We start from the raw sequence: 14,700 nt of genomic DNA on the forward strand, positions 1-14,700 counted from the left end.
ATCTAGTGCTCACAAGATACATGGATTGGGCTGATGACCCCAGTACTTGTAAATCTACAAGTGGCTACTGTTAGGAAACATCCCAGTTCCCTGATCTAGCAAAAACCAAAGCTCATTGGGACTGCTTTCTACAGAAACAGAATACATCTCATGCAAGCCAAGAAACAATTTAGAAGCCTTGAGTCAAGATCTTGGAGCACCAATATCACAGTCAACCATTTTACATGAGGACAATCAAGGATGTATACAGTAAACAGTGAAAAGATAAATGTCAAAACCAAGCACATTGGTCTTAAATACCATTGTTTACAGAATTTAGCCAAACAAAATGTGGTTGTGCTTAAATAGTCAAACTGATATGGTTGGACAAGACATTATAAAGCCATTGCACTAAATACCAAATTTTACCAGGAGGGCATGTCCAAACCAAAATTGTCCTCCCCAAAGAAGCCATATTTCCCATTCCTTACTTTCCCAGTATTAGCCAATATAAAGTGAAACTCAAACTCTGGTCATTCCAATTCACAAATTATATTTCCTACAAAACTCTGCTCAGTCATATTTGGCTAGACTTAGAGAAATGGTCAGCAGTTCCCTACATAGTATTACAATAGTCTTTTATCTGCATGAGCCATAAGGAGACGAGAGGAAACAAGGAGACAGGACTCCATGATAACTACTTGGAGTCTCATTTGACTTATGACAACTGTTCTGACAACTGTCATTAGTGACTGTATTTTCCATTCCTCTCCTGATATTTTTTGCTCTTGCTATTCCTTCCCCTTGTTTTAGATCTAGACTAAAATTAGGTTGGCAGCTGTTTCTTTCCCATCAAGAAAAAATGTATTATAACTAAGGATGGGATTTTGTATCATTTACCAGGAACAAAATGCAGGGGATTTTCTCAATGTGTAGAATAATGGATAAAGTCTTGATCCAAGCCCTCAACTCATGATATATTTCCCACAAGCAAAGTCAATGGGGAAGCCAGCAGGAAATTGGAAGTTGCTCCCACTCCCACTTCTTTTTTGCCTGTCCCTGGTCATTCTGTTTCTTTGTTTAGATAAGTAAATATCGACTAATATTGAAGTTTGTTCATTATATCAAACAACAATGAACCTGAAGCAAGATCCTGGAACATTATATTGAAAGATGAGAGGGTATTTGCAAATAATTTCAGACTCCTGCCATTCATATGACAGCTTTCAACGCATATTTTTCTTTCTCCTGGGAGACAATGGCTGGCATCATTAGCTCCAAATGATGAAGAAAAAGAAACTGACAACAATGTCTTATTATGTATATTGAATAATGAACCGTGTGAGTAAGTTTATTATTCTGTCATTTCCAATCTTCAAACTCTGGAGCTGCTCTTCTCAGTGAGACAAACTAGTTTGGATCTTCTTCTAACCCTTTATTGTAAGAAAACAAAGGGAGGCAAGAATGAAGGCAGGGGAGCTCTGGTCAAGAGTAGATCTCTGAGTTCGATGAAAGGAGTCTCTTCTTGCTGTTCCCTCAGATCAAGACAATTGTGAGACATAGGAATAGTTCTGGGGTAATAATAGAGCTGGGTGGAAATGTCTGGTTTGCTTTGGTCCAATGACTGTCTTTCAGCCCAATATATTTTTCAGAGTTATTGTAAAGATAATATGGTGGAAGCCCACCCCCCATCCCCAATGCACAATCTTAACTTGCAGAGGCAAGACAGGTTATATGTATTAACAACAACCCATATTTTTTCTGGGACATAAGCAATATGATGATTACTTTGGGAGGGAATAGCAAAGAAAATTCTAAACACTCTATTAATCAGTCAACGTACTAAAAAGATAAAGGGAAAGTAATTTTAAAGCGACTGAGTACTCATTCCTGGTACACCGGAGATAGCATGAATAAATGCATTTTACAGTACTGATTGATTCATGTGTACGTGGGCACCCCCAAGGTCCTGAGAAGTGCTCCCATACACATTACTCTATATTCAATCAGCTTTCTCTGCTCCCAGGAATAGCTGTTTGAGAGATGAAAGCCAGGATGGTATTATAGTTCGTGGGTGGAAGCACTGTGAAATCATGATAATTCATGGCTGACATTTTCAGAAGAACAAGCAGTACACTTCAAAACCGGCTGGTTTTGATGCCACAGTGTGTACCTTTGAAAATATTCACTCAGGATTCTTAGAACTCAAGAGATTCTCACTGATGGGCCCACAGGTTGCCAATGAATGGGTGGCCTGTCTTAGTGCCTTGACATTTACAATAAGCTTCAGTTAAATTTATATGTCCTTTAGAAGGAAAGCTTTTTTTCTCCCTCCTCATGCATCATTCTGCAAAAAGCTGAAACTCAATTTCCCCCCCCCTCTCCTTCCACTAGATGGACCTAGAGCATTTCCTACTACCTACAATACTACCTATTATGGTAAACCTGATTTTTTTTCTTATTTTTTTTTAAATTAATTGTGTTACTTTTTCATTGCTTTTTAGTGAATCCAGATACTTTTTCACAGCTGAGTGCCTTTGGTGTAGGGATGTTCAATTTATGTGGCAGGAAAACTATCAGTTACCCTGTAAGTAAATAGGTCCATTGCACTAGTATGGAGGGGGGAGAAAATGGAGCATGATTCTCAGAATTATGGGCATTTGGGGCAGTGGTGGGCTTCTACCGGTTTGAATGACCCAGTAGTGGCGGTGGTGGGAGGCTCCGCCCACCCTCCCAGATGTCATTACAGATGCTCTGCGCATGCGCAGAAGCATCGCATGCGCTCCCGATTCTGAAGTGATTCTGAATTCTGGATCTTTGGAACCCACTACTGATTTAGGGATAATACCAGTGACATCACTGGAGGTTTATTCACCAAAGCAATCCCAGCCTGCTGCTCCTGCAATGCTTTTCTCAAGATGTTGGCTTACTCAAAAGGGCAAGTTGCAGTTCCTAAAATAACAAAGCTGAGAGGGTTGAGGAGGAGGAATCTGAGAGGGAAATTAGACTGAATTCAGACATTACACTTTTCAAGTGTACAAGGCAGGCCCAAAAAGGATTACATACAAATGCATGTGCAACACAGTCTACACAACTCACAGACCGCAGACCACATGTGGTCCACCAAGCACCCTTGTGTTGTCCACCCACTTTTTTAAAGAATAACCTTTCTACTACATCCAAATGTCTCACCTCCAACAAGGATCCTATTGCCATCACTAAATCTTTCACAAAGACTGGCTGCCAAGCATCTCCAACACTGCTAGGACCATCACTGCTACTGCACTGTACCGGCAGCTACCAAAGACTTGATTAGTGTTCCAGCAGTCATAGCTCAGCTCTTCTCTGCCAATCCTCTACAAGCCTCCAGTGTCAACACATTGGACAGAAATTGCCAGATGCTCTTCAGCCTCTAACTCAGTGGTAGTCAACCTGGTCCCTACCGCCCACTAGTGGGCGTTCCAGCTTTCATGGTGGGCAGTAGGGGTTTTGTCCAAAACTGAAGCACTTTCCTTTTTTTAATTTAATTGACTTTTTAAAAAAATTTCATAGCATTATTTAAAAACATTTTCATTCGGTTTTCATAAAATTCCCTGTGACAATTAAAATTTCTGAAAATATACTATTTGTATCGCCCATGCATAAGTTTAGTTCACGTTATGTAAGTGAAACTAAATGGCGCTATAGTGCGACTGCAAACAAAAAAGCCTCGTCCCAGAATAGATTGCGCATCTCCCCCCACACCACCCAGCTGTAACAGACAAGCAGAGCTGGTAACCGGTGCCCCCCCCCCAAACCCAATCCACGATGCATGAGAGGCATGCGCAGACGACGATACACGGTGCATTAGTGTGGAACCGGTGGGCGGTTAGAAAATTTTACTACTAACAGAGATACAAAAGCGGATGGTAGGTATAAAAAGGTTGACTACCACTGCTCTAACTGTTCAAAGGCCCAAAAGGAGCACCAACCAAACAGAGGCTCATATCTTTCTTCTAACCTTTTATAGATAGATATATAGATATAATTTTTTCAATATACCAATTACAAAAAAATCCCAAAACATTTAACTACGCTAAATAAATAATATTTGCTCTAAAAACAGTTTGAGAATCAACGAGGTGATGAGGTGAAAACATTTTGTACACTTACTGATATTATAGAAGATGTGGGTAAATGCCCCCCTCTAAGGGACCTCAATGGCTAAGACACTGAGCTTGTTGATCGAAAGGTTGGCAGTTCAGGGGTTTGAATCCCTAGTGCTGCGTAACGGGGTGAACTCCCAGCTTCTGCCAACCTAGCAGTTCGAAAGCATGTAAAAAGTGCAAGTAGAAAAATAGGGACCACCTTTGGTGGGAAGGTAACAGCATTCCATGCACCTTTGGCATGCTGGCGACATGATCACGGAGAGGTCTTCGACTTTGAAACGGAGATGAGCACTGCTCCCTAGAGTCGGGAATGAATAGCACATATCTGCGAGGGGAACTTTTACCTTAAGAGATGGGCAATTAAGAAATGGGAAAAATATAAATAAATCAATAAAATGTATTGTTAAAATCTTGGGCCACAATGCAAAATTTTAAGGAGGATTCCTCCTCCCTTGCAGTGATATCTTGCTTACTGGGACAAAGACTAATTATTGTAGATCTACTGATAAAAATGTTATAATAATATGGAGGGAGACACCACCAAGCAACTGAAGTGAAATGGCCATTGGGAAACTTGTAGCCCTAGGCCAAGGGTTGCCAATCCCCAGGCCACGGCCCACTACTAGACCTTGGCCTGGTCTGAACTGGACTGCGGAAGAGGTAGGTGAGTCCGAACATGCTCACACAGCTGTACTTGTGGTAGCAGCAGGCAAGTATGCACAAAGCTACATTTGTGCAAATGGAGCTGTGTGCTTGCACCCACTGCTCGCACAGAACCATCCCCTTCCCTCCAGTCCACAAAGCCGGAAATGTTGGGGAACGCTGGCCTAGACCATATGGAAGCAATATTTCTAATCCTTGAATAACAAAAAATTAGAGCATTTTTAATCAGATAAGATTTGCCTGTAGTTGTAGGGACAGATAAATCAAATAGAAAGACATTCAACTTTTCAACTCTGGTCATTTTAGATTTTTTTATCTGAATAAATAACAGTCATGCTTGAACATGTCTTCTGTAACAATGAAGCCAGTAATGACTTCAAGATAGCACAATTGTGAGAGCAGCAAAATAAATCCCAAGAAATAAACTGATTGTTAAGAGAACAAAACTTGTTTTCCTTAAAATATTCCATGGACCATACATTACACAGCAGTGCTTTGTAGTCCTTGACTTATAACACTTCATTTAGTGACTGTTCAAAGTTACAACAGCACTAAAAAAAGTGACTTATGACCATTTTGTAGACTTATGACTGTCGCAGCATCTCCATGGTCATGTGATCAAAATTCAGATGCTTGCCAACTGACTCATATTTATTACGGCTGTAGTGTCCTGGAGTCCTATAATCACCTTTTGTGACCTTCTGAAGACCAAAGTCAATAGGGAAGCCAGATTCACATAGCAACTGTATTACTAATTTAACAATTGCAGTGATTCACTTAACAACTATGGCAAGAAAAGTCATGAAATTGGGCAAAATTCACTTAACAAATGTTTCAGTTAAACATTTAGTGAACAGAAATTTTGAACTCAATTTTGGTCTTAAGTTGAGGACTACCTGCAATGAGGACAAGGGTAAAACTATCTAGTTTGCATGCAAAACCTTCCCAAGCACTGTACATGAAGCTCAACCCAGATAATGCCATGAAATGGTAGTGGAAGAAGTAAAAAAAAACTATTCACTCCAAAAAAGTTGGTATTGGCTAAAAGAGTTTATTTAGCAGTCTTTCTTACCCCAGGTATTTTAAAATGTGTGGACTTTAACTTTTAATCCACACTTCTTAAAGTTGCCAAGAATGAGAAACAGTGATTTTAGCTGAAATTGCAATGGTGAGATTACATTAGTTTTTTTTAAAAAAAGCTACGTTGGTTTCTGGTCCATTTCCAATAGTTAAAGGATGCTCTAAAGATTACAATTGCAACTCCAAGGGTGGAGTTCAATTATTCTAAAGTAATACATGAAGTTTAAGCAGTCATTGATTTTTAAAGCTGTAAATAACTTAGATGCACCTTTTATGAGTCACTTCTCATGACCTTGCCCATGGATTAAGACTGAATAAGATCTGTCTCAGAAACTATTCTCCAGGCTTTATTGCTATAGTTTTTCCTCAGTTGGGCTACCATAACTCTGGAGTTCTCACTTTGCAGATTAATGTAGGCTAGTTTTAAATCTGCATTGCTGGCTTTGCAGCTAATGTGTCATATGCAAATTGCATTTATAAATTCTTATATTCAGTTCTGAATTGTAGGCAGCTTTTGAAAATGTCCTGCTTTAATAACATGCTGTATCATGATTTGTTTGGATAATGTCATTACAGAGTTTAATCACTAGATAGAAATAATGTTAAGATCTTTTAAGAAAAATGAATTCCACATTATTGGCTTAAGAAAGACAATGACCGTTCTTCTCAGGCTTCCTGATGGGGATGTCTTTTAAGAATATTATGACAGTAAGCCTCAGACAAGTAGCAACATGACAGAATATAATAATGTCCTTTCATAGTTTATAAAGTGTGGCAATGTTGGTAGATTGAGCCCTAATTTTCCACAGGTGCTTATCAGAGTTTTAGTGGTGTATTATTTGGCAAAGACTGCAAAATATTTATGCTCCCAGTTTTCTAGAGCAATTATCTCAATATCAGTACTAAAACACTGGCCTTTATTGAGCACTTTTCTCTGTTAATTCCACACAAAAGTAATATATTTTATTGCTATGTATTGTTCTTACTGCTGTATTGTAAATCATGAGTTATATGACTTGGCATATAACTTCTGATTCTATTTGTTTGTTTGCTTGTTATATGCAAAGGTTATATTGGAATCTTGATTTGTTTTTAAATCTTTAAAAACACATCTTCTGGCTTTTAAATCAATAAAGGGTTTTGTGTTTTTTTGCTGGTTGGTTGGTTAATCTTTCACTAGAGAATTCTAGAGAATATAGAAAAATATTGCAAATGAAGTGGTTTGGGGCTTAAAGTTGTCGTTGCTTACACTTTTCATGCTAAAGTTTATTGATAATTCTGAAGGATGCATGGATCATTCAATTACAGTATGAGATCTAAACTTGATCATTTAAAAAAAAAAATAAGCCAAAGGGGAAAAGCAATGGCTTTCTCAAAATCTATTGGGAATTGTTGAGCACATTTTTTTTCCACTGCCTCATTTTTTAAAATATGTATTTCTGTTTTATCCATGTCATTATGTTTAGAAAGCTCTATTCCAACTTATCAAAAGCTTTTTCCATGCCTAAAAATATTATTGCCGATTTATTTTATTAATGTATTCTAATAGAACCACAGTGGCAGAGTGGTTAGAATGTAGTACTGCAGGCTATTTCTGCTGACTGCCAGCTGACTGCAATTTGACAGTTTAAATCTCACCAGGCTCAAGGTTGACTCAGCCTTCCATCCTCCTGAAGTCAGTAAAATGAGGACCCAAATTGTTGGGGCAATATGCTGACTCTGTAAACTGCTTAGAGAGGGCTGTAAAGCACCACGAAGAGGTATATAAGTCTAAATGCTATTGCTATTACTAATGTTAAATGCATTAGATACCATTATCCATCATCTTTCTTTTTGGAATGTAACCTCTAGGTATAACTTTGGAATGTATTTTATTACATGTACAGCTACAGCAAATATCTTAGAATCAAATTTCAACAAAGAAACAGCTATATGATTGAGATTTCTTCAGTTTATTCTTTTTTTTAAAGCATAAAGTTATATATGTGTTTTCTAAATTTTCTAACATTTGGCTGTCCCTCTGCATCTGGCACCTTTCCGTTTTAAGTCTCTTTTTCACTTCTTTAATCGCTTGAATTGTAATAGGGCTGGTTGCTTAATATTTTTGTTTTCCAGTGAATTCTTTAACTTCTGACTCTTTAATGCATACTTTCCATTTTTTGTGGTTTATTTTATTCTTAGAATTCTTGGGAAAAATCTATTTTTCTATTATTTTCATCTTGTATATAACAATTTATTTCATTTATCAATCTTATCATCCTTCTTGTTCTCTTTTCTGATTTAATGCACCAAAAGTTTTCCTAGTTTCTTTTGAATTTTCAAAATGGCTTTATCATCATTTTTATTTGGAGAATAACAGGATGCCAATGTTAAAACTTTACCTTTATTTCTTAGTTTCAGTAATAAAATTCTTCTTTATTGTTTAATTGTTCCAATACTTTCCAGGAAGATAATAACTACTATTCTATTTTTCTTTGCTTTTCCTGATGCCATATATTCCCAACTTATTTTCCCCCCCATTTAACAAATCAACATAGTCTTGCTTTACATACATTTGTTGTAAGCAAGATCAGATTTATGTATATGGAGCTTGTTAAAATCTTTCATTAGGCAGATTGGGTCCATTTGTATTTAATGAGATTGATGTTATCCGTTTTGGTATCAATTTAATGATTCAGCTATATCAAGTTTCCCCTTCTTCGTTACTGATATCCTTCCCAATGCCAAGATCTTTGTTAAGATCTTTTTACCTAGCACTGAAGTTGTTACCTAGCCTGGTAACAAAGAATCTGCAAGCTAACACCAAGCTCAGAGAGCATCAAGGACTCCACAGCTCAACCCTAAGCTCCATATATTCTCTTCTATTGGATCTGGATCTAGAATCTATTGGATAAGTCCTGAGCAATTAGTCTTTCATATAAAGGGAACCCTCTATACTTTCTATAGTCTAAGATGTTATTGCAGGTTGAATCTGGGGATTTTCCACCTGTAGGACTTGGAAAACTATTTCTAGAAGGTTTTCTGTTTTAGTAATCAGAAAATTGGGTTGCTATAATTTTTAAAGACTCTTAATCCCCATCCTGGGCATTGCAGAAATTGAAAAGATTTTACATGATGTATCAGCAAAGTTGGATTTTTTTAAACCAACATCTTAGATTTAAAACTCTGCAGGATGAAAACAATTTACCTACCAAAAGACTATTGCACAAGCCAACAGAAAATATTTATTAACCATAGCCCAAGGGAAATATATGTATCTTAATTGCAGCATCAATTTTGTTTCCATGCTTATAAAAATGGCAAAACTGAACAAAATGCCCGCATTTTAAAAAATGTTATTTTTTTTTCATGTAACCTCTAACAGCACAAAAGCTGTGTTTTTAAGTTTTTCATAGTTACCATCAAAAAAGATTAGGTCCTTGGGGGAAATGAATCATAATTTTTGTTTACCCCTTTTAATTTTAATCATTATTGGATTTGGCTGGGATAAATATTTTATAAAGTTGCTTTGATTTTACAAGGAAGTTTTTTTGATTTTATATAACCTTCAAATGAAAAATTTACAGTCCAAGATCCAATACAATTAAAAACTAGCACAATATAAATTTTTGTTTACATTGCAACAAATTCCTAAAGCAATTAATAGCTAACAATTAATAGTATGAGAAAGTTACTATGTTAGGCAATAAAAGAATTAAAACTATTTAAAATCACTATAGAACTTTCAATAATAACTTTCAATAATAATAAAATTATTTTAAGCTCAGAGAGGGAAATTGTAGGAATTTTTTTAAGGTTTCAATTTTAGATCCTAATTCTTGTTTTTGTTTTTAAATAAGCCTCACTGCAAACTCAACTGCAAGCTATGAGATGTCTGGAATCCTCAGTCATGCCAGAGTAATAAGATGCTAAGAAGATAAGTATTAACCACAAGAGTGCAAGCTACGGTAGCTGCAGAGGATTAACAATAAGCATCTGGGAGCTATTCACATTAGCTCTGGAAATTCAAGGTTTTTAGATATCAGTTTAGCTACAGAATCATAGGGATGTTGTTTAAAGGTAAGGATTAATTGTTTATGAGATCACTGAATGAAACATTCTCTTCAACATTATATATTTTAATATGCATGAGAATTAACTCAATGAATAAAGTTAGCCTCATCAATCACATTGGCTGTAAGAGCTTATTGCTTAAAGTAATTCAATCATTTATAAATTTATACCAAGGAATATTTTCAGTTCTGTGAAAAATTATACATAGCTTGTAGCCATCCTCTTAAAGACATATAAAATCTAAAATGTACTTTTCTACTGGTGCTTTCTATTCATTGTACTTTACAAATTTAATTATCATCAGATCCAATATAAATGACATGAGAATTACAAACCAAGCAACTATATTTCATCTTCTTTATATGAGTTTACATTCAGTATTTTGCAAACCCTGAAAGCTAAGTTGAAGTCAAGTGGTATCAAACATAGTTAGACATTATATCTGAATTTTAAGTTACAGTTGAATTAATTCAGCTGCCGGGAGGAGAGATTAAAAATAAAAGAGAGACAGTTGGAAGAAAACAGATTAAAGAACAGCACAGAGCAATATATAGAATAAAGACACAAAATACCGTAGTCAAAAACTGAGGATAAACATATTCTCTGGTTCTAATTATGTCCTTCAGCTATCCAATAAATATAGCTCTAATTCTGTCATTTGCATAAGGCTTAAGCCATCTAAAATTAATCTTTATATGGTTATTGCAGAATAAACATTCAAGAGTTAGGTTACACAAGTTATTTATTGATTAATTTTTGGGTATTTTTGAACTTACTAAAGCAGGACTTTTAAGAACCAACCATAGTTAAAAGGAAATGAAAAAGAACAGGTGCCTTCCACAGTAGCTGATTAATTACTATCAAGGATTAAAGTGTATAGGAAAACATATGGTAAGGATTTAAACAAGACGACAGATGTATTTGTATCAGGAACTTATCAGATAAACCTCTAGAATTTAGTGAGTAGACAGAATAATTACTCTATTTGAATGGTGATCAGTGCAATTGGCAAGGATTGATGGCTTTATAATTACATAATAAATTATTATATGCAGTGCTCTTTTCCCTGTAGCTACAACCATTATTTAAAAGATAAGTCTAATATATTTTTTCCAACATATCTGGTAACTCAGCTATTTTCTTCTGCAAGATAGCAAGTTTGCATGTCCCACATTTCTAGGGGGAAAAAATTAACACAGTAAGTCCATATTTTAGACAGCAACGTAGTTTTAGACGTTTATATCCACCTTTCCTTTAGGAATGCAATTTATTGCTTTTCCTATCCCCTAACATATGCCCTGCAAGGTACTTAAGGCTGAGAAAAGTAATAGTCTCAAAGTTGCCCAGTTTAGCTTCCAAAGCACAGGGTGAATTGGGATGTGTGCGTGTCCCAGGTTCTCCAGGACCAGGTGAAGGCAGGCCACCCAACGCGGGACTGGATAAACAAGCCAAGCACTTCAGCCCCTGGCTTTCAGCGCTCAGAAAGTCCGTGTACTTGAATAAAATACAGCGCTAAATACACCGACACTCGATGCAGTGGGACGTTTTTTTAACCTTCCTCTCCGTTTAAAGTACGTTTTACATACGGCGAAGTTCCGCGAAGCGAGCGCTTTTTAAGCTTAAAGGTTGCCCTCCCCGCAGTACATTATTTGGGAAATGCCCTTTGTGAAAGGGACCTGCCCGACAGGCTTTTACATTGGCCGCAGCGCCTTCGGAGGCTTTCACACAGCACGTGGCTTCGGTTTGCCACCTTCTCGCCCCCGGCGCCACCCAAGGAGACCAAATGGCAAGAAGCGAGAGGAGCCGATTCCAACGGAATTCCTCGAAGACAGACAAAATGGTACTGGGAGGGGGAAAAAACCCCGCTCTCTGTCATTTGAAGATAACGCCAGGCAGCCGGGCAGAGGGTTCCCGGGGGGGGGGGGGCGGTCAACGGCCACTTTCACGCGGCTACTCCCAAGACAAATTGGAGGGGGGGCGTTTTCCCTTCGAGGGGGACCAACTCTAGCAGAACCTCTTGACTTTGCCGTTACCCCGCTGAGACCATTCGGGGGGGGAGGGGGATTAAGGGCGGAGGGAAGCAGCACGAAGGGAAGACAGAGGTCTCAGCAACGGCCAATCGAGCCCTCCCCCCCGCAATGCGGTCAAAGGCTCTCACTTGTTCTCGCCTTCGATTTTAGGCCTATCTAGACTCGCATTGGAGCTCGAGCGGTCGGCGCCTGCGCGCTTTTTTTTCCCAGCAAGCCGAATTCCAGGAGAGGGGAATGGGGGGACGCATGCGCCCTTCTTGCCTTCCCTCCCCTGCCGTCTTGAGCGGCGCGCGTGTGTGGAGGGAGAGTTTCCTCCCCTACCTCCGCTAAGCGGCTCCGGGTGCTGAATGAGAGCAGCTGAAGCGGCGGCGGAAAGTCGGGAGCCGGGCGGCGATTAGCCCAGCCGTTGCTGCCTTTTGCTGCTTCTTCTCCGGCGCCCGCTCGCCCTTCCCTCCTCGGCAGGTGAGCGACGGAGCTGCGGGCAAGAGGTGGGGGTTTGGGGGCTTTGGCGGGTGGGTCGAGAGTCTGCTTTTGCCGGCTGGGCGAGAGGCTCCGCAAGGCCCTCGGCGCTGGCCGGGCTCCCCGAGGAAGGCTGAGGCGCCGCTCGGTGCTCTTAGCGCTTCTCTTTCTTCCCCGCCCGCCCTGGGCTTTACACTTCTCCAGCCGGCATGTTTCGGCTCGCCTACCGGGCTAGGCGGGGGATCGGTGGGAAAGAGGGCGCCTTTCTCAGTCGTTCCCGGCAGCCCAGACGCGGCTCCTCCGTTTGACGCCTTCCAGACCAAGGAGTGCCCGCTTTCATACCGCGGGCGGGTTGGGCGGGGGGGCGGGGGGAGAATCTTCAGAAACGCTTTTAGGGCCGTTGAGTTTTGACGTGAACTCTGCCGAGTTGCAGAAGATGCGACCTCGAGTCCAGACCGCAACGGGAAGCCTCGATTTTACCCTGAGGCATGCAACAAGCCTTCCTTTATGCTGATAAGTGTTTTAAAAGCCAGATGCTTCTCTGGTATACTTTCACTTAAGGTTACCAACAATACAGTGGATTCCTAATTTGTGCTCTCTTTGTGACACACCTATTTCTGTCTCTTGCACCTGTGACTGTTTGGGACCTGTGTTGTGTTTAAAGCACAATTTTTGCTTCGTGATTTTCTCAGACGCAGCCTGTCCGCTTTAGAGAAGCCACATACTTCACCGGCTTTTTTTTCTTCCTCTTTTGCTGCTATTGCTACTTCTAGAACTGCCCCATTAGATGTTTACTCCACAGAAGTGGAGTATTCGGCTATTTATATGTAATAATGTAAATATATTAATTCAGGTGTTTAGAATCCTTTACATAGTACATGTCTTGATGGGTTAACATAGGATCCTGGTTTTGTAAGCTTGAGATAACTTGCAGCCTTTTAATTAGTATGGGTCCTACATCACCTGGTATTCAGGTGGTTCTTCAGATATTTTTATTTTCCACCCTCCTCTAATTCCATCATGTTATGAGCCAAAATTTCTATTAGGGCTAGAAACCTCATCTGTTATGTCCAGAGAAGGTAAGCCTCTAATTTGACTTAAGCTCCAATCTTCCAATCAGAGGTTGGTTTTGTCCCACACACTAGTGTGTATTTAATTTGAATTGGGTATTATTGAGATATTCTAATTTCATAAATATATATAACTTGTTCCATAAACTAGCCACCTTGTTGCCTTAATGCAATAAACAGAACAAACTAAACCTAATTTGTCCTTATTCAAGAGTATGCAACTTGTCTTGGTTCAAATAGAACATTAAATGCTTCATGACTTATTGAGAGTTGCACTTTCAAAGTAAGGGACATTTGTATATATAATTGTTTTGTTTTCAATACATAAATACTGTTAGACTTCTCTCCATCTTCACCCTTTTGCAAAGTAAAAAAATAAAATGCTGTAGTTTTTTTGGCTTCCAGTAGATGGTGACATGGGACTGAGATTATATATTGAGGAAGCAAGAGCTCCTCAATGCTGAGAAAAGAGACAACAGAAAAAAGATTGGGAAAAGGGGGACAAGCATGGTGGGATTCAGGTAATTTAACAACCGGTTCTCTGCCCTAATGATTTCTTCCAACAACCAGTTTGCCAAACTGTTCAGAAAGTTAACAACCGGTTCTCCCGAAGTGGTGCGAACTGGCTGAATCCCACCACTGGGGACAAGGATAGCTCTTGTAATAGGAGAAAATATGTGGAATGGTTTAAAAGAAGAAAAGGGGGAGAGGTAAAGCAATTTGAATCTATAGTGAGAAGAAACCCAGAATGGATAGGAAAGAGAGAAAGTATCATTTTGGATATAATGAAAAAGTAGGAACCAACTGAAAAATCAAAGAATAAAAAATATGGAAAGTCAGGAAGAGGGAAGAAATACAAAAGATACAAGAGTGGAAAATTCCGCAAGAAACATCGAAGTACTAGGTAGGCAATGAAAAAATAGAGCTGCAGATGGGAGGGGAAAATAGGATTCTAGAAGGAAAATGCTCTGAAAACCAAGGGAAAAGTAAAGCAGTAGGCAAAGGAGAGGTATATACTTAGAGGAAGGTTTTTGGGGAAACACAGGTGTAGCAGCCTGGCTATAGCTGGAGACTTAACCTTGGCCTAGCATGCTATGAGAATTCAGTTATAGAGTAATTATTGGGGTTTATTCATACCGGCATTGTAAAGTATTCATTGTGCTACCCAGTGGTTAATGTTATTAAAATGTTTAGACCAAATCATGGTTAATTAAAAAA

The 14,700-nt window shown here is 38.9% G+C and overlaps 1 protein-coding gene across 4 annotated transcripts in view; it reads left to right on the forward strand.

Moving 5' to 3' along the window:
• The first annotated feature begins 9,929 nt into the window (after positions 1 to 9,929).
• RALGPS2 (Ral GEF with PH domain and SH3 binding motif 2) overlaps positions 9,930 to 14,700 on the forward strand; it is an 86,853-nt gene continuing 82,082 nt past the window's right edge. For 2 of the 4 annotated variants that reach the window (XM_058174752.1, XM_058174755.1), the window contains exon 1: positions 12,277 to 12,415. The gene's annotated coding sequence lies outside the window, so the exon portion shown is untranslated. Of the gene's footprint in view, positions 11,764 to 12,276; positions 12,416 to 14,700 lie in introns of those variants that run through there. The other 2 variants (XM_058174754.1, XM_058174753.1) reach the window with 2 other exon arrangements.

The sequence above is a fragment of the Ahaetulla prasina genome, chromosome 3 (genome assembly GCF_028640845.1).
Source record: "Ahaetulla prasina isolate Xishuangbanna chromosome 3, ASM2864084v1, whole genome shotgun sequence".
Lineage (NCBI taxonomy): Eukaryota > Metazoa > Chordata > Lepidosauria > Squamata > Colubridae > Ahaetulla > Ahaetulla prasina.